This window comes from Lactuca virosa, chromosome 4 (genome assembly GCF_052849685.1).
Source record: "Lactuca virosa cultivar CGN04683 chromosome 4, Lactuca_virosa_CGN04683_v6, whole genome shotgun sequence".
NCBI lineage: Eukaryota > Viridiplantae > Streptophyta > Magnoliopsida > Asterales > Asteraceae > Lactuca > Lactuca virosa.
In genome coordinates this window covers 251593040-251617025 of record NC_136429.1, presented here as the reverse complement: position 1 = coordinate 251617025, position 23986 = coordinate 251593040, and the positions used below count along the sequence as shown (strand labels likewise).

General features: G+C 38.6%; 1 pseudogene across 1 annotated transcript; it reads left to right on the top strand.

Annotated features, from left to right (window-relative positions):
* Window positions 1-3081: 3081 nt before the first annotated feature.
* Window positions 3082-4512, top strand: LOC145168801 (flavanone 3-dioxygenase 2-like; annotated as a pseudogene). Its single transcript, XR_013742114.1, has 3 exons — window positions 3082-3546; window positions 3949-4169; window positions 4343-4512. The product of XR_013742114.1 is annotated as a flavanone 3-dioxygenase 2-like (transcript).
* Window positions 4513-23986: the final 19474 nt, after the last annotated feature.

Genomic DNA, 23986 nt, shown 5'->3' with positions numbered 1-23986 from the left:
GTGTGTACAATCACGCCGGCGCCTTCCCGCGATCCTCTGAGGTACCTGAAACACATAACACATAACATGGTAAGCACAAATTCTTAGTGAGTTCCCCAAAATACCATCTACACATATTAGCCACTCGAGGTTATAACTCTGATGGACCCTCCGGCCCGATGTGTCTCAATGGGACCCTCCGGTCCCACAGATCGTTGGACCCTCTGGTCCGGTCTGGATGAGAACCCTCCGGTCTCACTACTCGTTGGACCCTACTGTCCGGTCTAAGTGAGGACCCTCCGGTCTCTAGTTCGTTGGACCCTCTGGTCCGGTCATAATATAACATAGTTCGTTGGACCCTCTGGTCCGGTCTAAATATCACATAATATAGCATACATCACATATCACACATAAAATTCATATCTCAGGCAAGCACATAAGACCCTCTGGTCACACATAATTACCACCCTAGGTAAAGTATAGTGAGAAGACTCACCTCTGGTAAACTCGGATGATCTCGAACTCGAACACTGATCTAGCCTCCGCCTAATCACATACATAAATTACCTCTAATTAACAATGGCTCTCAAAGGCTAGACTATTCCCTTCCTATGCTCTCTCAGATGGGTAAAATACCATTCTACCCTTCCTGACCTCTTTCACTCATTTTAACCAAACCCTAAAGTCAACAAAAGTCAACTCCAATTTTGACCAGACTCGTCGAGTGCACTCGGGAGACTCGTCCAGTCCAGTCGATCAATGGCAACCCCAACAATCTCCAACTCGACGAGCTAACCCTTAACTCGTCGGGTCACCACCTGGCTCAGTTCATCGGGACAAAACCCTGGGCTACTCGCCGATTCATTGGCTCGACTCGGCGAGTCTATTAAGACTCTTTTGCATTCAGTCGATTTAGTGCAAGATACTTTCACAAACTTCAGATCTATGCACTAAAGGCTCATTAATCACGTAAAGGTTCGACCTTTATGACCATGCATCACTCATTTAGCTCTATTTGACAAAATAACCCTCATAATGGTGTCTTAAGCTCAATATTCTTATGTGACTGCATAAAGCTGGGTTCTTAGGACTCTCTGGACCTCTCAAGGTCCAGATCTGATGTCTAAGCCTCAAAGGGACTTCACATATTTCATAACTCAACTTAAAAGAGGGTAAAGAAACCCTAAATTCATGAGATCTACTAATCAAACGAAAACGGGTATGAACTCATACTTTCAACAACAGCCTTGAATGAAATAGTGAAGGATTTGAGTCCCTTCTAGACAGCTAAGCTTGAACCCTCTCCTTCTTCCTTGCAAGAATGCACCAAAATGAAGAAATTAGCTCCCCCTCTCTTTAAGCTCTCTGGATCGATTAAGGTCTCTCAAGGGAAAGTGTGGCCGCAAATGAAGGCCATAAGAGCCTTTAAATAGGCCACAAACCCGGACCATTAGGGTTTTCCTCAGCAGCGCTGACTCGGCGAGTCAGATACCCGACTCGTCGAGTCCATTCATTAAACACGTCACCAAGCTGCGATCCCACTCGACGAGTTGACGCACAAACTCGTCGAGTCCACCCAACATTCTTAAGATAAATGCATAAATTAATATACCTGGAAGACCGGATGTTACAGAAACCCCCACACAAATTTTCAAACACCTCATGCATTTGAAACGCCCACATCGTTTCACCTTCAAACTAATTAATAACACATCACACACTTTATATAACTGCAATTTTAAGCTATGAATGGAACTATGGATGGTGAATTTAGAGCATGACATGAAAGAACAAATGATTTTGCTCCTACGCACTTTTAAATATGTTCCCAAATGAAAATTTGGTAAGAATGATGAAACAAAACCTACTCCTGCATGGTAATTAAATCTTTTATGTCATTAATTTCATACCTTCCACTCCTTTAGTTTGCTCGTGTTGCATAGTAATTAAATCCCTTTATAGCATTCATTTCATAACTGCCACTCATTTAGTTTGTATAATTTCAAAGCAGACACTATAACCTAGCAATGAATCAAAGTTGTACGATCATCAGTCGGTGAAGGCAATATTTTCTACCGGAGTTAAAGTCTCAAGATAGAATATCAAAAACTTTGCATTTCATATAGGTTTCCAGAACTATATTTGTTCCAGTCTTACTAAAGAATGCTAGAACATGAGGTCTACCCACAACTCTTGAAGAATTTGAAATTCCAAGAATGAAAGAAGATTTAAAACCTTTAAAAATGAAGGAGAAACTTGAGCATAGATATTTAATGGTGGAAATTCACAAGTTCTACAAAGTGTACAATGAAAAAATGTGAAATTAGATGTCTTAAATTACCAAACATTGCAAGCAATAAGTAAGTTCTCTAATCCTTTTCAACAATTTTCAAAAAATGTGATTCAATACATGTGGGGTTTACTTAAGAAACTAAACACATACGACCACAAATGAGAACCCATATTTAATCATTTATCTAATAATTACATTAGATACTAATCTGTACATAAACATTACATTTACAATTTTAAGCTAATAATAATTTTGCATTATTTATTAGTATAAATTATTTGTAAATCAAAAAATATACACACTATTTAATCGTATACAACCTTTATGTACAGCCTATTCAGAATAGATTAAATCATATCAATTATAATGTAATAATTTTGTTAATTGGAGTATGTTAGCATCTTATTTATTTTAAAATCATAACTCTCAATTAACCATATGCTTAAAAATAATATTAACTATTTATTTTACCAAAATATATATAACCGTATTAAACTACATAATTATTCCACTGCACAACGCGCTGACATTCTTTATCCATATAAATCCAAGCACATGTGATATATAATTATTTGGTTTACCGGAATAAAGTCCTTAATAAATAGGATAAGGTTTGTCATTTTGTCATCTAACTTTTATAATATTTAATTTAAATCATTTAAAATAATTGATTATTAAACCGTTTTGTGATTACAAAATACCTTTTTCTTCTAATTATTAGGTTTACATATAAGGTATGAAGTATTTAGAAAGGAAAGTACTTAAACCAACATTTGTTTTTCAATTCATTATTCATATATTGAATATATAATATATAATATTTGAAATATAATATACCATTGATGAGGAACAACAAAGGGAAACAACAATAAAAGGGAAGACAGCAGAAACACTGATACCGACGAAATAAACAATATGCCAACACCAGCTATTCCTACAGTGGATCTCTCACCATTCTTCACAGCCGGAGATGATGAGTCTGGCCTGAAAAAATGCAAAGACTTGATAGCGGAAGCCTGCGGTGACTACGGGTTCTTTCAAATAGTGAACCATGGCGTCCCACTTGATCTCATGAACCAAGCAATGGAGCTTTCCAAAGCATTTTTTAGGTACTTGGATGAGGTGAAACGTGAGTGTAGTTCCAGCCCAGATTCACCACTTCCTGCTGGCTACAACAAGCAGCCAGATCACTCACCTGATAAAAACGAGTATCTGCTCATGTTCCCACCTGAATCACCTTTCGATGTCCTCCCTACCAATCCACCTAATTTCAGGTAAATGTTACATCTAAATGTTTTTTTTTAAATTTACAATCAACATTAGAACAGTAACAATGGTATAGAAATCTTGTTAACTCTCCAACTGATCAACTCACTCAAAGTCAAACAACATCCCTTTTGATCATGGTGTCCAAGAGACATGGCAGTTCGAGGAGCTTTTGAGGTCTGATGGCGGAAACACCGAGAATGGCCGTTCAGTTTCACCTACAGCCACACACGACCAACAACACCACACCAACGTGTGTCACTTTGGAAAACTCACAATTAGTATTTTATTGTTTGTTTCTGTTCATAACTCAATTGTACATAATTTGTTTTATCTTGGCAATGTATTTAAAATAAGTAAATAACGATATACAGATTGTAATTTCGCCTAATGTTTTCATTAATTTGAAGGAAAATATTAGAAGAGATGTTCAAATATTTCTTGAAGACAGGCGAAATATTAGAGGCCATAATATTAGAGGCCTAATGTTTTCATTAATTTGAAGGAAAACTTGGTCACCATTGTTCTACAGGAAGACATCGGAGGTTTAGAGGTATGCAAGGATGGGGAATGGATTCCGGTAATCCCTTCCAAGGGGACTCTGGTTGTCAACTTAAGCGATGTTATCCAGGTAATTAACACTATTCAGCTTCAAATACCAACAAGTGCATCATATGTTTTGCAGTTGTTAACGGTGATATTTAGAGGTGTTAAGCAATAAGAAATTTAAAAGTGCGACTCATAGAGTAGTGAGACCAAAGGGAAGACACCGGCATTCATATGTATTTTTCTATAACTTGCAAGGAGACAAGTGGGTTGAGCCATTGCCCAACTTCTGTAGTGCAATCGGAGTAAAACCCAAGTATAAAGGATTTTATTACAAGGATTACCAGGCTTTGAGGATGAGAAACAAGACACACCCACCATCGACACCCAAAGAAATCATCCGCATCGCTCACTACGAAATTTAGTAATCCCATACATAATAAAAGATTGTTTGTTTTCTTGCTTTCCTTGTTTGTGAGATTATATTTTGGTACGTTTATAAAGTTGGCAAACAAGACTCTTTATAGTCTATAACCTTAAAGTAATTTCTGGTTGTGTAAAAAGCTATGTAAACTAAGTTGTTCTAATATTAATTTTTTCTTAAAACAACTAACAAATCCTTTTAATCCTACTGCTAAATCTACAAATTTTCCACCACGGAACATGGACCCTTAGCTTATTTTCCGGACCAAACATTTCCAATACACTAAAACCGCCGGGATAAAGTCATTAGGTAGTGTTTCTAATATTGCTACAATTATATTTCTCTATATAACCAAGAACCGAGCTCCTATAAAAAATTGGTCCGATTCTAGATTTTGGGTTTGCTGGTTATTACCAACTTTTGGCCACTCCTTTATAAATTGGAATCAAAATCAATATTTATATTTGTTTTTAACAAAAATTGTTCCTTTAGCACATGTTTCGTTGTATCTTATAAGTTATCTTCAAGCTAGCACCAAATTTGATGTTACCATTATTTTTGGACAAAATTATAAAAGTCGTCCATCTGTTTTGTCAAAAATTACTACTTTGGTCCAAAAGGTTTTGGACAAGTACCAGCGGTCCAAAACTTTGATTTTTTTGGTAAATTTGATCAAAAAAATCTGAAACTATTTATAATGACGGATTTACCCGTTCTATTTTATTTTCTTAACGTTTTTTATTACAAAAATTAGATAAAAAATAAGAAACAAAAATACACACCTCTCTCTCTCTCTCTACAATATTCATCATGGCATCTTCCACCTGATTTAAACACCAAAACGCCACCACCAACTGACGACACCGTCGACGCCACCCTATTTGGCTAACCAACGTCGTTAACCACCCTTTTTCCTTCATTCGCAAGGATCGTCGCCCTTATTCTCAGCTCTACGTCTCTAGAAACCCGAATTCACTTACAACGTTATCGGAGAAAAAGGATCGGGATACAAGATCAATGGGGTACAAGTTGCCTCCGTCAAGCAATCAATTAGTAAAAGGACCGGTGGTTGGGTTTTATTGCCTCCGACAGGTGGTTGGGGCGGCGTTCTGATTTTCTGTATGTGTCTATCTTCGTCTCCATCCTTCCGACGACGGCTAGATCTAAAAGATGTTAGAACCTCAGAGCGTCACCTCTATAACTAACGATGTCACCACTGTCCTTTGTCTTATTCGATAGTTGAACCCTACATTCTTCGAAGACGTCATCTCGTTCAAACGAACTTCATTGTCACAAATCTGGAACACCACCTTCACTGTCGGTGTCATCTTGTTCAGATGAACCACCGCCGATTCTCAATAGATATATAAGTCATTGCGATGGTACCCTATCGTTATCATCATAAAGGTACAAATCCAATGAAAGATCTGACGTGGTAGTTCAATAAGCAATGGAGAGAGAGAGAGAGGTAGAGAGAGTGTGTGTAACGCCTGGTTCCTGGTAGGTATTTTAAATAAGAATTCTCATTTTTGCAAAGGGACTCGACGAGTTGGAGGCCCCAAACTCGTCGAGTAGAAATGGGAATAAGTTTGGACGCGGGTTGAGAAACCTACTTGACGAGTTGCGGAGGACCAACTCGACGAGTTGGAGCTGGTAAATGAAACCATAATTTCGGGTTTACACCCTATTTAAGCATCCTATTCTCCACTTGTTGGCCTCATTTGCTGCCTCCATCGTCATAAACCCTAGCTAAGAAAGCCTAATCCACCCTTGAGTGTTTTGGAGCCATTATTGTATGTTCTTGGTGATCTTGAAGCTTGAGAAGGAAGGAGAAGGTTGAGGATTCAAAAGGAAGTCAGTAGATCCAGAGTTCAAGCCAGATTTCATACTCATTTGAGGTATAAAGCTTATACATTGGCTTTCTATCACTTTGATCCTCATTTAGGATAGTATGTTGTCACTTTTGGACCATTTTGAAGTCATTGTCGGGATTTGAGTGTATTATGGAGTTGTGACTTCAGATCTAGGCACATATGAGCTCATGAAGCTCAAAGTTGCCAGCTTTATTAGCCCATGGCCTTTCTCCATGCCCTAGATCTCCTTTATTGCTTGGTTTTTGGTGTTTCTAGCTCATAACACCATGCATGGGCGTAAAGTTAGCAACTTTACGTATTATGATAGCCTTAGGGAACCAGATCTATGATTTAGAAGTGTTGGAATCGATTGGAATCGATTGAATAAGTAAGGGCTAAGAGGAAATCGACGACTTGCTCATGCAACTCGGCGAGTTGGATCGTGATTCCCTACTTTTCTGACTCCAGACCAAACCCCAGTGAGTTTAGGAGATGAATCAGTGAGTGGATAAGGTTCTCCGAGTTTTAAAGATTAAGGAACTCGTCCAGTGCAAGGAAGAACTCGACCAGTTGTTCCAGTTTGTCTCGACTTTGTATGAAAGAGAACTCGGCGAGTTATGAGTTAAATGTTCTGACTCGGTTTAAAGGGGAACTCGACGAGTTCATGAAAGAACTCGATGAGTAGGATCGAGATTTCCTGAGTTTCATGGATCAGGAACTCGACGAGCTGATAGACCAACTCGGCGAGTTGAGTCAACCAGAATTTTGACTTTGACATTGACTTTTACCAAGGTTGACCCTTAGAGGGTTATGAAGTTTAGAATGGATGCTAGAGGGTAGTCCCATGTAAGGGTTGGGGTCCAATTTGGAAGATTGGGCCATTGGTGGGCCATTAGTGAGATCTTATGGATTTTGGAGTTTAAGACTTGATTGATTTTGGACTTGGGCCTTAGCTAAGTATCTTGTGGGCCAGGGGTAAAATGGTTATTTTACCCAAGTAAGGATTATGGATAATGATTTGGAACCCAATTGCTAATTGGGTGATGTTTTGGTATTGATAGCCCAGCGAGTTGCCAGGACAGCAGGTAAGGATTTCCTTCAATGGACTTTAGCAGTGTGAGGTGAGTTACCTTCCAGTAGAAGTGGGTCTAAGGCACTAGGGTCGGCCCACTAGTAGGAGATTATAGTTGAGACGATTGTCTTCGTGATAATTGTCTGGTATGCCACTATATGTTCTGTTTTATGTGCTAGTATGCTATGTGATTATGTGGTAGTGGTAGGTAGGGGACTAGTCCCCGAGTCCGGTGTAGATAAACCGATAGGGTAGGTCGGGCACCCAGATATGTGTGGCCGTATGTGTATGCTATGTTATTATATGATAGTGGTAGGGGTGTAATAGTCCCCGTAGCCGATTGAGATAAACAGGAGGGTAGGTCGGGCACCCTAGAATTATCTGGCAGGGTAGGTCGGACACCCCAGATGTGTCGGTAGGTCGGGCACCCTAGAATTGCCCGGTAGTTTGTTTGTTATATCATATGTGGTATGATGGGGGAACTCACTAAGCTTCGTGCTTACGATTTTCAGATTTGGTTTCAGGTACATCGTTCTTAAAGGAAAGGAGTCGGCTCGATCGCAGCGCATCACACAATGTTTTCCGCACATGAAATCTTTGGCATTACACTCTGATGTTGTTTATGATAACATGTTTTGATTATTGACACTTTGATTTTGACATGGGATGTTTTTATAATGTTGGTTTTATGAATTATTAAACTAAAAATAAAGTTTTTGGTCTTAAATTTTGGGATGTTACAAGTTGGTATCAGAGCCTTGGTTTGAGGGATTCAGACATACTTTCGGGTGTGTCTGAACTCAAACTAAGTACTTGGTATGAAAATTTTTAAAGGAGAATCATTTTTATAAAAAGGGTTTTAAAAAGAGAAAAAAAGGGTGATGCGTGCAATCGAACGAGCTCGAGTGAGTGGTTCCCAAAGTACCAATACATGTTTGTTATGTGATATGATTATGTGATTAGCATGCTAGATTAGAGCTAAGGAACTAGGAGAGATGCATTTGTATGCTTACATGAGCTTGTAGATTTGCATGCTAGAACTAATCAGCCAGTGGTAGGATGGCATGTTTAGGTTATGCCTGATTATATGAGCCTTTCAATTGCATGTAGAGATTCCTGATTAGAGGATATAAAGGTTTGATTGGAGTATGTTGGTTATATTTTCCATTGTCTGAATGTTGCTTGCTCTGTGCTTTGTGAGACCCTTAGTGATGTGAGTTAGCTACTAAGTGAATATGCTAAGTCACATGGGACACAGGCCAGATAATCTTAGAGTGATGGACTTAACCCTATTGCGCAACTCTTGTATGAGTCCAACCGTTCTAGGGACTAGTCTTTTACTCGAAGGATTATCTGATCTATGTTGCATATGGCTATGTTCATGAGGTAGCTAGTTGACATTACTGCGAATCTTTCAGCAGTTGAGGACTAGGTGGGTTCGGGAACCTAAGAAAGCCTAGGATATGTATTAGTGGGTTAGTAGTGAGGTTTAGTGAGACTTGGGTGCATCAGTTGAGGAAGTGACTTAGAGGATTCGGGAGGATTGCTGAGGAAAGTATGGATAGGTGTAGAAGGTAGTGTTGGGCCCGTACTACTGAAAGCACAAGATCCATACTCGAATCGGTGAAAGTCTTGGAGAATCTGAGAAGCTTCGGGGAGGAGAATCTTTAAGTATTTCTTGATCAGTGATTTTGTGGTTTTCAGTTTGGAGATGAGCACTCAGGGAGATGGTTCTGGTTCAGAATTCGGTCTCGGATCAGGTGGTGAGCCAGTCGGGGGAAGGACTGCCAAGATTTTGAGTTCGTGTTGGATTGAGGAGATGGAAGGTGTTTTCCGCACTAGTCCCTATCCTATAGGAGACAAGGTTCGGTTCGCTTTGGATCTCCTGTATCAGAAAACAAGGAGCTGGTGGGAATTAATTGCACGATCTATTGCGCTCTCTGAGTTGGAGACTATGTCTTAGGAAGAGTTTGTGACCCGGTTTTGGGCAGAGGATGTTCAAGCTGTTGCAGTCAGCCATTGGCAAGTGAGCTAGTGAGCGTGACAGGGTGTCAGACCCTGGAGGATATGACTTCCAAAGTCTGAGGATGGGAGATCAATTTGGAGCACTTTGAGAATAGAGGGTCGTGCCAGGTCCACATAGTAAAGGGTCCCGGAAAGAGACCCAAGACTTCCGATCATCGGGTGAAAGGCCAGCAGGGCCGGAGTCAGTGCAGCACGTGCGGGAAAGTGTACAAGGGAGTTTCTCGTTCCGGGGGTATAGGCTGATACAAGTGTGGCGAGGTTGGTCATGTCAGCACAGATTGTTCTCATGGGGCAAGCCCATTATGTTTTCATTGTGATCATGTGGGCCACAAGAAGGTCGACTGTTCGAGAAGGAGGGGAGAAGCAGTGAAGGCGCCTGCTCTGGCTATTTTGCAAATCCCTGATGGTCGAGAGGGCGGGGCAGGAGCCCCAGCAGATAAGAGTCACGCCCTGCGGTATCAGACACGAGAAGTCAAAACTCCAGCAGGCGATGTTGCGGGTATGTAACTTTACCTTCTTTCAGTTTTATTGGCACATTGTTATGAGAATTTTGCTTTAGTTTGAAATATTGTAGCGGGTTAGGTAAGTTATCCCTAATTTATTTCTTTTCTCCCGTTGGGTTATATCTTCAAATATTGTCATATGCCATTAGCATACCATGAATTATTGAGTAGTTAGTAAAAGGTCATCCTGCTTTGCTGGATCAGGGTGTTTGGTGTTCTCTCGGTTCGTAGTGGAGATCGGTCAGGGGTACCATGTGGAAGGCTTGAGGATAGTTTCATCAAGCTAGTCCACCGTATTAATGGGGTATAGTGGCTTCATCATCTGTTCTGGTATGATTGGTGGTAGCCTATGAGAGAACTTATGGGTTCTAGCACTACCGACTTTTGAAGAGGAGTGGTAGCAAAATGATGTGGGTGTAGTCGCATGGATTGTTTGACCATTCGATGTTCCAAGGAAACTGTATTCTTCACCAGGGTCGTGTTTGATTAGAGTTCAGTGGTTCTGCGAGAATAGAAACCCAAGGAATTCACTAACAACGTTATCGGACTAGATCAGATTTCAAGAGTACTCTTCAAGATTTCAGAGGGTGAGCGATCTTAGGTTAGACTGATAATCGATCATTAGCATTGGTAAGCACAGGGTGTCATCAGTGGATTATTAGAAAGTAAGAAGGACTTGGAAATCCTTCAATTCTCACGTACCGTGAAGACTTAGTAGAATCTAAGTGGCGGAGAATCGATCGGGTATCCAGGAGCAGAAATAGGTGTGAAACTAGGATGAGTTTCGCATCCCTGATAGGGAAAAAGGCGGTCGAGGGGCCGTCTAGGTTAAGTATTGTGAGTTGGGAGTTCGGAACACAAAACATTTGGTTCACGTTTTTCCTTGGCATCGGATAGCAGGCCTGGGAAACAGGTTAGGGATTTCATGTAACGACCCGAGAATCCTATCGAAAACGACGTTAGTTGTTCCGTTACTCGAAGAACTATTTATGCAAAGTATTTTATCTGTGAGGTTAAAATGGAATAAATTAACTAAAAATAGTATTATTTAATATCTAAAAGAATTAATCCAAAATTAAAAAGTTGTGTAATTTAATGAAATTAATTTATGAAATTATTAGGATAAATATAATTCGTTTTAATGGGGTAATTGGGGTTGAGGGACTTAAATGTCATAAAAGGAAATCTAATTTGTCAAGATAACTAGGGTTAGTGTAAAAGGGGTACAATATGGGGAATTAAGGGGCTAGATGGCAAAACGCAAATAAAACCCCCATGTAGAGGGATCGACAATCACCATGGGGTGTGCGTTTTGTTTCCATGTTCCTTTTATTCGATCAATCGGCCCTCCTATGTGTGAGGACGTGCGACACAAAGACCAAGGAAGAAAAAAAAACGCTAGCGATTTAGGGTGGAGAAGGGAGGAACGAACCGTGGAAAGAGGGGGGATAGGAAGGGCTGAAATTGTCGACTGTTGGTGGTGTATTAGACCTGCGAAATTGATTCTAATCTTGGTAAAATTCTTTACTTCTTATTCTTCTCAAGTTCATATCTCAATTTCTTGAGAATTGGTGGAATTTGTGAGTCAATTTGGTGTTGTTAGTCTTACTTCTTTCAATCTTCGATCTTGTGATTTTATGTAATCAAACTCCAGCCATATTTGATTGAGTTTTGATGGCTACTTGCTGTCAAAACTTGGTTATGAAAACCCTCAAGAATTCTTAGTTCATGTTCATGTATTACTCCATGTTTTGGAGACCTTGTTTTCTTTGTTGATTACTAATTTGAACCTTGGTGTGAGGATGAAATTGCTATTAATGTTTCTTGACAAGTTGCTACTGTTAAAAACTTAATTTTTATCTTTATGGGTGCTTTTAGTTATGACTTAACGGGTTAAGTGGTCAAAAAGTCCTTGAAGTTCAAAGCTGGAAAATTCAGCAAAATTACCAATCTGTCCCTGTTTTGAAAAAAACGTAGAAAAATCATTAGAAGTAGTATAAGTGATCCGTAAACTCTCAAAGTTTTCATTTTGAGTCTAGTTTGTCCATGAATTTTTGCGGGACCTGTTATTGCCTCCAACTTAGTTGAAAATCGCATTTTTCACTAACTAATCGGAAATTAGCTGTACGGACATGCTGTTTTGTAAAAATCATATAAAGTTGTAGAAAAATCGTTTGGACTTTTAAAAGTACTTTATGAAAAGCTAAAAGTATAAACTACTGGAATATACAAAAATATTGTATAATTTGCAGTCCGTGGTGGTGTTAAAATGGCTTTGAACAGGTGGCTGTTACGAGTCAAAATCTGGAACTTTGTTCTAAACTTTCGTCTATATGCTAAGGCATTCTACTCTCAACATTTTGTGTCATCTGTTTGGTATTATCATAAAGCACACAATCGATGTCTTAATACTATCATTCAATCATCTTGTGTGTAAAATTGAGCAACTATAATCATTTACCTAAAGTCTTGAATCATATAGTGATTTTTGGTGAATGTTGGAATTCTGCACATCAACTTTTCCCCATTTTGTGAGAGCTATAGCTGCTAATCTGGGCAGAATTGGAAGATGCTCCTCTCTCGTGAAGTTCTAGGAAATCGAATCTAGTTTCGAGAATGTCCGATGTCATCCCAAATGAGGCTGTAAATTACGTTTTATGCCTAAAACACTGAACGGGGGTCGGGCAGGGAAAATATAAAAATTAATATAAAAGTTAGAATAAAGTTGTATTTTTGAAACATATACTTTATTTGTTAATTGAATGTTATGTGTGGTGTTTAGGTGGATCCTTGAGAACTTCAAGTAAGTTCAAGACTTGAAATAGAAGGAATATTTCATCAAGGCTAAAGGAGAGTTCATAGTTTTAACTCACTAAGGTTGCATTATTGAAACGTGCAATCCGTATATGGTGATTTGATTCACTTTAGGCTGACCATGTCATTACTTGTGCTTGATGATGATATGATATTTGTGATGCTAATATATGTTTTTTTCTAATGCTATGTTATGACTTAATTGTTATGTTTCTTACACTTTGATGAACTTAATGTATATATAGCATGCTAGCTTAAGTTGCTTGAAATATGATGTATGGTTATGTTTTGATGTGTTGGTTATGAATACATTGCATGTTTAATACACATTTATATGATATGCATTACATGATTTACTTAATGTATAAATGACATTGCGGGGTTATGCGTAGTGGGTTTGGGTAGTTCATGATCTTTGCCTAAAACCTTATCCGGATCATTGAGGGTGCCTACTAGGTTGAAAGAGTACCTATAGGAAGTGCAATAGCCACATCGATTGTTAGTTGTCGGTCTTTCTAGATGACCGTGTGACACATGGTTTGCGGGCACTTCGGTGTTCGTGGGCTGGAGTGATGTTGGTCCCTCGTTCGCGGCCGGCGCAAACATCATGTGGGAATCAGGAGGTGTATCGGTAGAATTGACACCGTTTGTACCGATCATGAACGGCACCGTGGGGTACTTGTACTTTGAAAAGTCGGTGTAGCGAAAGTGAAGTCACGGGGTTGGTGTTTCGGGTGGAAGTTATGAGCCACTTAGAGCATTCGACTGGCCGTGCACACAAGTAGTGAACGGGGTGTTTCTCTTGGGTTAGGTAGCACTAAGGGAAACTTTTCTCTCAATCGGTTGGATAGATATAATAAAAGATTGAACATGTAACAAAAGGTCGGTTGCATATTAAAAGGTTGAATATATAACAAAGGTTGGTTATTAATAAAAGGTTGAACAATTAAAGGTTGCTTGAATATGAAATGTGATTATTTATATGTTATGCGGTTTCTTCTGTGGTATTTTGTTGATCATATATGTTATGTGGTAGAATTATGGTTAAACATATATGCATGTATGCGGTTGAATATGTGATTGAATAATTATGATATGCGGTCATTTTATAAGTGGTATTTGTCTATCATTTTGATGCTTCATCATAAAATGAATGATTGACCCATTTGGGGTTTGTATGTTTTATGTGCAACTTTATGAACTCACTTAGCAGGGGCTGACACTTATATCTTTCTCTTTTGTGCCTTATGATTGGTGCAGACAGTTTAGAAGATTGGACTTGGTGAGAGGGGTTCTTATGGGTAGTAGATTTGTATTAACGATACCACTCTAGGACACGTTTTTCATTATTTACTTTAAAGTACTATTGTTTACGTTTTAAATGATTTGGAATTATGTTTGAATTTTTGAAGTAACGTTGTGGTTTCGAAAATGTTTTGAATAAAAAAACTAAGTTTTACGCTAAAGTATTCTGTTAAATAAATGTTTTAAAAAGAAAAAACAATTATGGTAAAAATCACGACGTTACATTTCAGTCAGGATATGAGTTCAGCTTGGGATATTAGATCGTGTTTATATGCTCGACTTTGGATATATTCGGATTAGTAATCAGCGGGAAGACCATGGTCAGCGGTTGAGTTAGCATGAAAAGTGTTGTAAGTCTACATGTTTAGACGTAGCATTCACAAGGTTGTCAGATAGTGATATAAGTGTTGTAAGTCTACGGGTGTAGTCGTAGCATTCACAAGGTTTTCGGATAGTGTTAGAAGTGTTGTAAGTCTGCGGGGGTAGCTGTAGCTTTCACAAGGTTGTCGAATAGCGTTAGTGTTGTAAGCCTGCAGGGGTAGCCGTAGCTTTCACTAGGATAATAGATACTATGGGAGTGATGTTAGATCACGGGATGAACCGTAACACCCACCAGATCGGTTACAGCAGTGAGGGCGTGGCAAATCCACAAATTAGTTTACAGATTTTCCCAGATTAATTAGACCTAGTTGAGTCGGTGACTAGATCGTAAGGACACCATTACAGTCATGGGAGCAAGGAAGAGCTGGACCGTATAAGGTCGCTTGTGATATAAGGCTATCTTGGTCATGTAGCATTCACTTTTAGCTTGGATTTGGTGACGTCTGGATTTGACGTATGGACCCGATCGGTTGAATCAAGAGGTCATTAGATCCACAGCGACAAGTAACTAGTGGCAAATATTGTCAGGTGAGGATTTCGTTCGGAAGTCGCGAGAGGCGACTGTTTTGGATCCTATGGCTCAGTAACCAGGTAGGAACCAGATATTTCAGATGACTGGCAGACGAACTGAGACCAGGAAGGTCTTGGTGGATTTTGGAAAGCAGCCAACAGGCAGTTCAGTGCTTCAGGCAAAGCAGCGTTTTTGGGAAATATTGGTGCTTTTAGGATTCCATGCACAGATGGAGTAACTGAGTGATTGGGAAGAGATAAGTCACTTGTAGTGGGATTAAATAATCTCAGAGTAGTTGATTTGACTTTGTTACGCAGCTCTCGTATGAGTCTAACCGTTGCAGGGATGAATCTTCTACTCGAAGGATTATCTGATCCTTCAGTCAGGTGTAAGTGTTTTGTAGCCGTTTATGGACAGTGACTTGTTTCCTTTTTCAGCGGCAGCGTCAGAGGTGACATATTGGTCTGAGAGGTCTAACAAGGAGCCGGACCACTGAGACCTTAGGATTCGGACTCCAGGGAAAGTCAGATTGGTTTTACTTGAGAGATCGAGGAGTCATTCTTCACCGAGTTGGAAGGATGATGATTGTTTTGACTATCGGTTGAGATATCGACCGAGAGTTGTTTCAGCAAGGGCGGGCCGTCGGAAGTCAAGTTACGATAGTTTCAGGTCTCAGAAAGTAGAAGTAGCCTTCAAGGGTTGAAGGTTCGGGTGTTATATCCTAGATAGAAGTTTCAGTGGCCTTAGGAAGGCCATTGATCACTCGAGGTGATGGGTGTACCCTCAGGATGGCAAGTGTCAATGCTCGTAAGAAATGTCAGTTGGTTCATGACAAATCTAGGGAGCCGCGGGCTTATAGTGTGAGTTATTTTTGGGGATAGGTGATTGCGGTAGACTTCGAGGACGAAGTCCAAGATAAGTGGGGGAGAATTGTAACGCTCGGTTCCTGGTAGGTATTTTAAATAAGAATTCTCATTTTTGCAAAGGGACTCGACGAGTTGGAGGCCCCAAACTCGTCGAGTAGAAATGGGAATAATTTTAGACATGGCTTGAGACACCTACTCGACGAATTAGGGAGTACCAAATCGACAAGTTGGAGCTGGTAAATGAAACCCTAATTTCAGGGTTTTGCACCCTATTTATGTATCCGATTCTCCACTTGTTGGCCTCATTTGCTGCCTCCATCGTCATAAACCCTAGCTAAGAAACCCTAATCCACCCTTGAGTGTTTTGGATCCATTATTGCATGTTCTTGGTGATCTTGAAGCTTGAGAAGGAAGGAGAAGCTTAAGGATTGAAAAAGAAGTCAGTAGATCCAGAGTTCAAGCCACATTGCGGACTCATTTGAGGTATAAAGCTTATACCTTGTATTTCTATCACTTAGATCCTCATTTAGGATAGTATGTTGTCACTTTTGGGCCATTTTGAAGTCATTTTCGGGATTTGAATGTATTATGGAGTTGTGACTTCAGCTCTAGGCACATATGAGCTCCTGAGGTTCAAAGTTGACAGCTTTATTAGCCCATGGCCTTTCTGCATGCCCTAGATCTCCTTTATAAGCTTGACGGTTCAAAAGGAAGTTAGTAGATCCAGAGTTCAAGCCACATTGTGGACTCATTTGAGGTATAAAGCTTATACCTTGTATTTCTATCACTTAGATCCTCATTTAGGATAGTATGTTGTCACTTTTGGGCCATTTTGAAGTCATTTTCAGGATTTGAGTGTATTATGGAGTTGTGACTTCAGATCTAGGCACATATGAGCTCATGAAGCTCAAAGTTGCTAGCTTTATTAGCCCATGGCCTTTCACCATGCCCTAGATCTCCTTTATAGCTTGGTTTTTGGTGTTTCTAGCTCATAACACCATGCATCGGCGTAAAGTTAGGAACTTTAGGTATTATGCTTTCCCTAGGGAACCATATCAATGATTTAGAAGCATTGGACTCGATTGGAATCGACTGAATGAGTGAGGGCTAAGAGGAAATCGACGAGTTGCTCATGTAACTCGGCGAGTTGGATCGTGATTCCCTACTTTTCTGACTCCGCAGCAAACCCAGTGAGTCTAGGAATGACTCAGTGAGTGGATAAGGTTCTCCGAGTTTTGAAGACTGAGGAACTCGTCGAGTACAAGTAAGAACTCGACGAGTTGTTCCGGTTTGTCCCGACCCTGTTTGAAGGAGAACTCGATGAGTCCAAGGAGGAACTCGACGAGTTGTGAGTTAAATGTCTCGACTCGGTTTGAAGGGGAACTTGACGAGTTCATGAAAGAACTCGACGAGTAGGATCGAGATTTCCAGAGTTTCATGGACCAGGAACTCGACGAGTTGATGGACCAACTCAGCGAGTTGAGTCAACCAGAATGTTGACTTTTACGTTGACTTTGACCAAGGTTGACCCTTAGAGGGTTATGAAGTTCGGAATGGATACTAAAGGTAGTCCCACGTAAGGGTTGGGGCCCAATTTTGAAGATTGGGCTATTAGTGGGCTCTTATGGATTTCGGAGTTTTAGACTTGATTGATTTTGGACTTGGGCCTTAGCTAAGTATCTTGTGGGCCAGGGGGTAAAATGGTTATTTTACCTAAGTAAGGATTATGGATCATTGTTTGGAACCCAATTGCTAATTGGGTGATGTTTTGGTATTGATAGCCCAGGGAGTTGCCAGGACAACAACTAAGGATTTCTTGCAATGGACTTCAGCAGTGTGAGGTGAGTTACCTTCCAGTAGAAGTGGGTCTAATGCACCAAGGCTGGTCCACTAGTAGGAGATTATAGTTGAGACGATTGTCTTCATGGTAATTGTCTGGTATGCCACTATCTGTTCTGTTTTATGTGCTAGTATGCTATGCAATTCTGCGGTAGTGGTAAGTAGGGGACTAGTCCCCGGGCCCGGTTGAGATAAACCTGCAGGGTAAGTTTAGCACCTAGATATGCCTGGCAGTATGTGTATTCTATGTTATTATATGGTAGTGGTAGGAGTGAAATAGTCCCCGTAGTCTGTTGAGATAAACCGGAGGGTAGGTCGGGCAGCCCAGAATTGCCTGGCAGGGTAGGTCGGGCACCCATAATTGCCTGACAGGGTAGGCCGGGCACCCCAGAATTGCCTCGCAGGGTAGGTCGGGCACCCTAGAATTGTCCGACAGTATGTTTGTTATAGGGTATGTGGTGTAATGGGGGAACTCACTAAGCTTCGTGCTTACGGTTTTCAGTTTTGGTTTCAGGTACATCGTTTTCAAAGGAAAGGAGTCAGATCGATCGCAACGCATCACACTATATTTTCCGCACATGAGATCTTTGGGATTACAATCTGATATTGTTTTATGATAACATGTTTTGATTATTGACACTTTGGTTTTTACATGGGATGTTTTTATGGATGTTTTATACTGTTGTTTTTATGAATTATTAAAGTTAGGATGTTACAGAGAGAGAGAGAGAGAGAGAGGAATAGAGTTAGTATGTTAAAAGAGAGATGGTGGGTTACTGAAGGTGGGTTGAGGGTTGAATTTTTATTTTCTATTTTTCTTTGAATCCAAAAAGTATTAAGTAAATAAAAAAATGAAGAAGAAAAAACTAAGGGAAAACTCATCATTTAAAAAAATTTAAAAAAATGGACCAAACTCGTAACAAACTCAAAGTTTTGGATCGGTGGTGTTAGTTCTAAACTTTTTGAACCAAAGTAACAATTTTCTGATAAACACATGGACCATTTTTGTAATTTTGTCATTATTTTTGGTTATGGTCTGTTTTAGCATATGGAAAATTTTAATGAAAACGTCTAGCAAAAACCTAAACAAACAAAAACAAAAGCATGAAGAAAATGAAAGACGCGGGTGGTGCATCCAACCCATCCAATCTGAAGTTACTTTCTTACACCTATTACAAACCTACATATAAGGCGAGCTATAATCTTTTAAGGCTAAGCTACAATATTATGGAATAACTCTCCCTTTATAACTCTACAAAAGAGACAACTATTCCTAAACACCCACATTGTAACGCCTAGTTTCAGAATGTCTCTAATTTCGACATAGCGGGTCGTACTTTGATCGAGTAGAGGTCTTTGGCTTCAAGGGAATATAGTTTAGACCTTACTGGGCGATATCACGAGTTAAGCAATTTAAGCTCTTGAATTATGTTTTAGAGATAAAGGGTAGAATGAGAAAGCGATACATGAACTCTTCAGTTAAGTTCGGTATTTAACTAGTTAAATGTAATTAGATAGAACTTTAGGGTTTGCCAATACCTTCGCGTGCATATAAAGATCGCCAAAAACAAAGTTGAAAAGAAGAAGTTATGATTGTTTTAAAACTGTAATGCATTTAGGTTAAAACCCGTCACCACAGAGTGGTGAGTAAGTCACCACGACATGGCTTCAATGGAATGCACCTTCATTTAAAGCCCCACAACGTGGCAGGGTATTGGCCACAATGTGGCAGCCGCCAAGATGCAACACCCTAATTTTCCAAGCTTTAAGCCTTATTTAACAGGTGTGATGGCTAGGGTTTGCTCACCTTCAGCGTCCATCACATCCCGTTCAACCTAATCAGACTCTAGCTACCATTGTTGACATTTTGGTGCTTTTTGGTGGTATTGAATAAGAAAAAGGTGACATTGGTGCATGATCCAGCAATCAAACCTCCTCATCACCTTCTTACATACCTTCTGGACTTTTGTAAGTCCTCAAGCTTCTACCTATATGTGTTATTCTTTTAAATCTGGATTTCTGATGAACTTTTCTTCATGTTTGGGATGGTTTGAGTGGATAGATTCCATAAACTTTTCAACTTTATAGATCCTTGAAGTCTCTTCGCAGTTTCTTGTTTTATATCTGATATATGATAGAGTTTTCATTCCATGCATGAAGCCTTTAACTCATTTTTACCATTTTTGACCTAGCTTGAGTTCAAGACATGTATTAGATATGCATGTCCTAAAGTCAAGGATTTTTATAAGGTCTTGGATGTAAGAAAGCCTTATGGAATAGATGAGTGTGTGGCTTAATGGATTAAGGGCTTAATCCATTAAGTTTTTTCCAGGATCGGTTTCCACGACGCGCCTTTATGCTTACTACATTGTGAAGATTGGGTTTCTCCTGAATGTTTTATCCTGAGAATGCCACGTCATGGCAGATTTTTGGCCACAATGTGGTGGTCAGCAAAGTTGATTTCAGGTTGTTGACTTTTGACTTTATGACTAAGGTTAACTCTTGGTAAACTTAAGGATTTGTGGTCGTAGCTCTAGTGTTTGTTTCGTGTGAGCTGTGTTGATAGTTTGCTAGCCTATGAGGTGAGTTTTGTTACTATACTTTGTACTACAATATGTATCCTTGTGTGTACGATGTTCTTATGATGTAGTGATCTATGTATCCTTGGTGACAAGATATTGTTATGCTGCAGTGATATGTTAGGAAGGTAGATTTGTTATAATTACCTGTATATGTCGATTATTGTCTGTATTCATATATTGACATATTGTGGTTAGGTTGAGGTGGTCCTGCTTAGTGTTGTAGGCTAAGATACTTGGACGGTCCAGCTGTACTATAGGCCTTGTGAGGCAGTCTAGTTAAACTGTAGGCCCATAGCGGTCCAACTATACTATAGGGTCTGAGGGGTGGTCCTACAGGCTCAGGAGAGCGGTCGAAGAATATTGTAGCCCTTGCGAGACGGTCCATGAAGACTAAAGGCTCATGTGTGCCTGCATTGTATGTGTATTTTTGTATTGAATATCTTGGAGAAACTCACTAACCTTTAGCTTACTATTGTTGATTAAATGTTTTTCATGTACTTATCAGATGGAAAAGGCGGGACTGTACACACACACACATCAACCATTGTATGATTCGAGATTCCACATTGTTTTCCTCAAAACTTTGATTTTGAATTATGATTTATGAACAAATGGTTTGACTTGAAAGTAACTTCATAAAAATAGGATTTTATTCTCTTCTAAAAATGAAAAATATTATCTTAAATTTGGGACGTTACCCACATCACCCACCAAATGGTTAGGCTAATCGTTTACAGAATGTCTTTGAACCATTTTTTTCATGTTAAGGTCGAGAGCCATGTTTCCCATTTATAACTTTGGATGCATTCCTAGGGTTTGTACTCTATCCCATGTGGGATGGGATTCAGATTTTGGAATTCTCTGTTATCAATGAGAGATTTAGTCCAACCTAATCTCCCATAAGGGTTTTGGAAAATTCTTGACAAATCACCTATTGATTAATTAATAATCAAACATTTAATTAATTAAACTATTTAATTAATTCTCAAAATATATTTCCAAGTAGTGTCTAATTAATTATTAACCATAATAATTAATAAAACAATTTCTCCTTTATTTATTTTACTCAATTTAGGTCTTGAGGGCAACCCAAAAGGACGGTGTTATTTTGAGAAATATTACGAATAGTTAATGAGCTTGGAAACTCTTACCAACATTCTCCCACTTGGACAAGTCATCAACTATACAAGGTCCAATACTTCTCGAATAATCAATAGAGAGTTAGCCATCTAATTCAACTACTGAACTTTGATCTAATCAGGATCCACTCCATACATAAGTGATCAACTATTCCATCATTCTATGATATATATATATATATATATATATATATATATATATATATATATATATATATATATATATATATGAATTCTAGACATGGTAATGGCCAATCTCATAATTCAATATTAAGTTTCGAAATATAGATTTGTGATGACTGCATCTGACTACTAAATTGAACATATCAATTTCAATCAGGGCTCGACCAAGCACTTTAGATTTCAACAACAAATCATCAAGGGGCCCATAGATATATCTTCTCGTGTTAAGGCATAAATATCAAATAAACTTCGACTACATAGTTTTTATCTACTTCCTCATGTCACATGTGGCTATACCCTTTCTTACTACCAGTTAGGATAGAGATTAAGTAAAACAATGCATACAAAACTTATAAAGAAAAACTCAACATGTATCTTGGTTTGAAGAATAAGAGATATTATTGTCTTAGATTTACTAGTGACTACATCCATGAAGTACTGTACTAGTGTGGGTTGTTCCAATACATAAATCTCTATTAAATACTCATAAGTGTTAGCATAATCTCAATGGTATGTCGAATCATTATGGAAAATCCACCAATATTCATGACAATCTTACATAACATACTTACTTCCAAGAGTATGATTGACTATGGAGGTTTGAGTAAATTAATACTCGGGAAGTAGCTTCCAAGCATGGAAAAGGAGAAGACTGTGATAAGCTAATTGAAATGACTGATCTTCGTCATATATTAAGAGCTCCACTTAATAATCATCAAATCAAATTAAGACTTATATTGCTTAAGTTCTCAATTTTAAAACAAACTAGACTAAGAGTGTTTAGGCCATTTCATTTACAAATGTAATGCCTCTAGACTTTTACTGACTGTTAGACTTAGTCAGTGACATTGGCTTAGATAATGAATCAGCAAGATTATTTTCTGATATGACTCTATTGACTATGATGTCTCTATATTTAACTCACTATCAAATGTGATGGTACTTACCGAGCATGTGATATGCAACCTTATATGACTAGGGATCCATACTCAATGTAAGTTCACCCTTATAGTCATAAGAATCATTAGAAGGACCATCAATGATTGAATTCCAACAAAGATGTCACTAATGAATCTCATTTAGTAACATAGTTTTCCTTTTCAAGTTAACTAACTGCAGTATACTCTCTGTATTTTTCTTAAATCCACTATGGTGTATTACTTGGTACTCTTCCAAGCTAATGCTTCAACATTCAGCAAAAGCATGAATTCCGACTATTAACATAATCTTTTTTCTTAGTTTGGAACTTAGCATCAGTGTGACATTTACATTTATCTCTTCCATACTAACAAGACAATTTCCTCTATCCTCTTAGGACACTTACAAATGCTCTTAATCTTGATTCGTTGATTCACGCCAGTTTGATCTAATATGACTTGTCATGGTTAACGCTTATTAGTCATCAGATCTTGTACATGTCAAGGCATATATGATCGATCCCATTACGTAAGCATGTTAGCCATGACACATTAACTCTAGCTCAATAGTAGAACTAGACCAATAACATCGCTCAATGTCATTCCATGTTTTATTAAGCACAAACTCCTTTCGAGTTCTACATGGCGAGTTTCCTCAAGGTTCCATGTACTTTCTCTTAATTCCATGAATCACTTAGATCTATCTCCATAGATCCTTATATTTTGTATGTGTGTCGTATCTCTTGTATCTCTTATGGGTATCATAGTGAAACAAGTCCCATACCAAGCCAAGACTTTACACTTGCTAAGTTAAAATATAGTTTCCTATGAAGAGTACACTATCTATGTACAATACAAGGGTCACTATAGTGCTCCCACTAGCATTGACGTACATATATGGCTCATATATGTTTCTTAAAATTTAACTCTTGAATTATCTCATTATATCTCCTATGAGTAACATATAGAAACATATGTATAACTCCCCTTCATTTCTCGAAATTCAAACTCTTTTAACATTCTTATTGGAATAAAGATTCCAATTGCTCCTAATATCTTTGATATATATAAACATTATATATATATATATATATATATATATATATATATATATATATATATATATATATATATTTATATATATATATATATATATATATATATATATATATATATATATGGCTCACTTCATTTCAAAAAAATTCAAACTTGTTGAACTTTCTCATTGAAATAAAGATTTCAATTGTGATATGCTTGTTTCAGCCCATAAATGAACTTTTCTAGCTTATACATCCTTCGCAACCAATCTTGGTTTGTTTATGTGTATGGTCCTATGCATTTTTGTCTCTTCTTGAAGATCCAATTACACCTAACGGTTAGGGCCAAGTCCTTGATCCATCAAGTTTCAACATACATGGACTGAATCTCTCTCTCCATGTATTCCTTCCATATTGTTGCCTAGAGGGCCTACAATAGCTTCTGATAGTT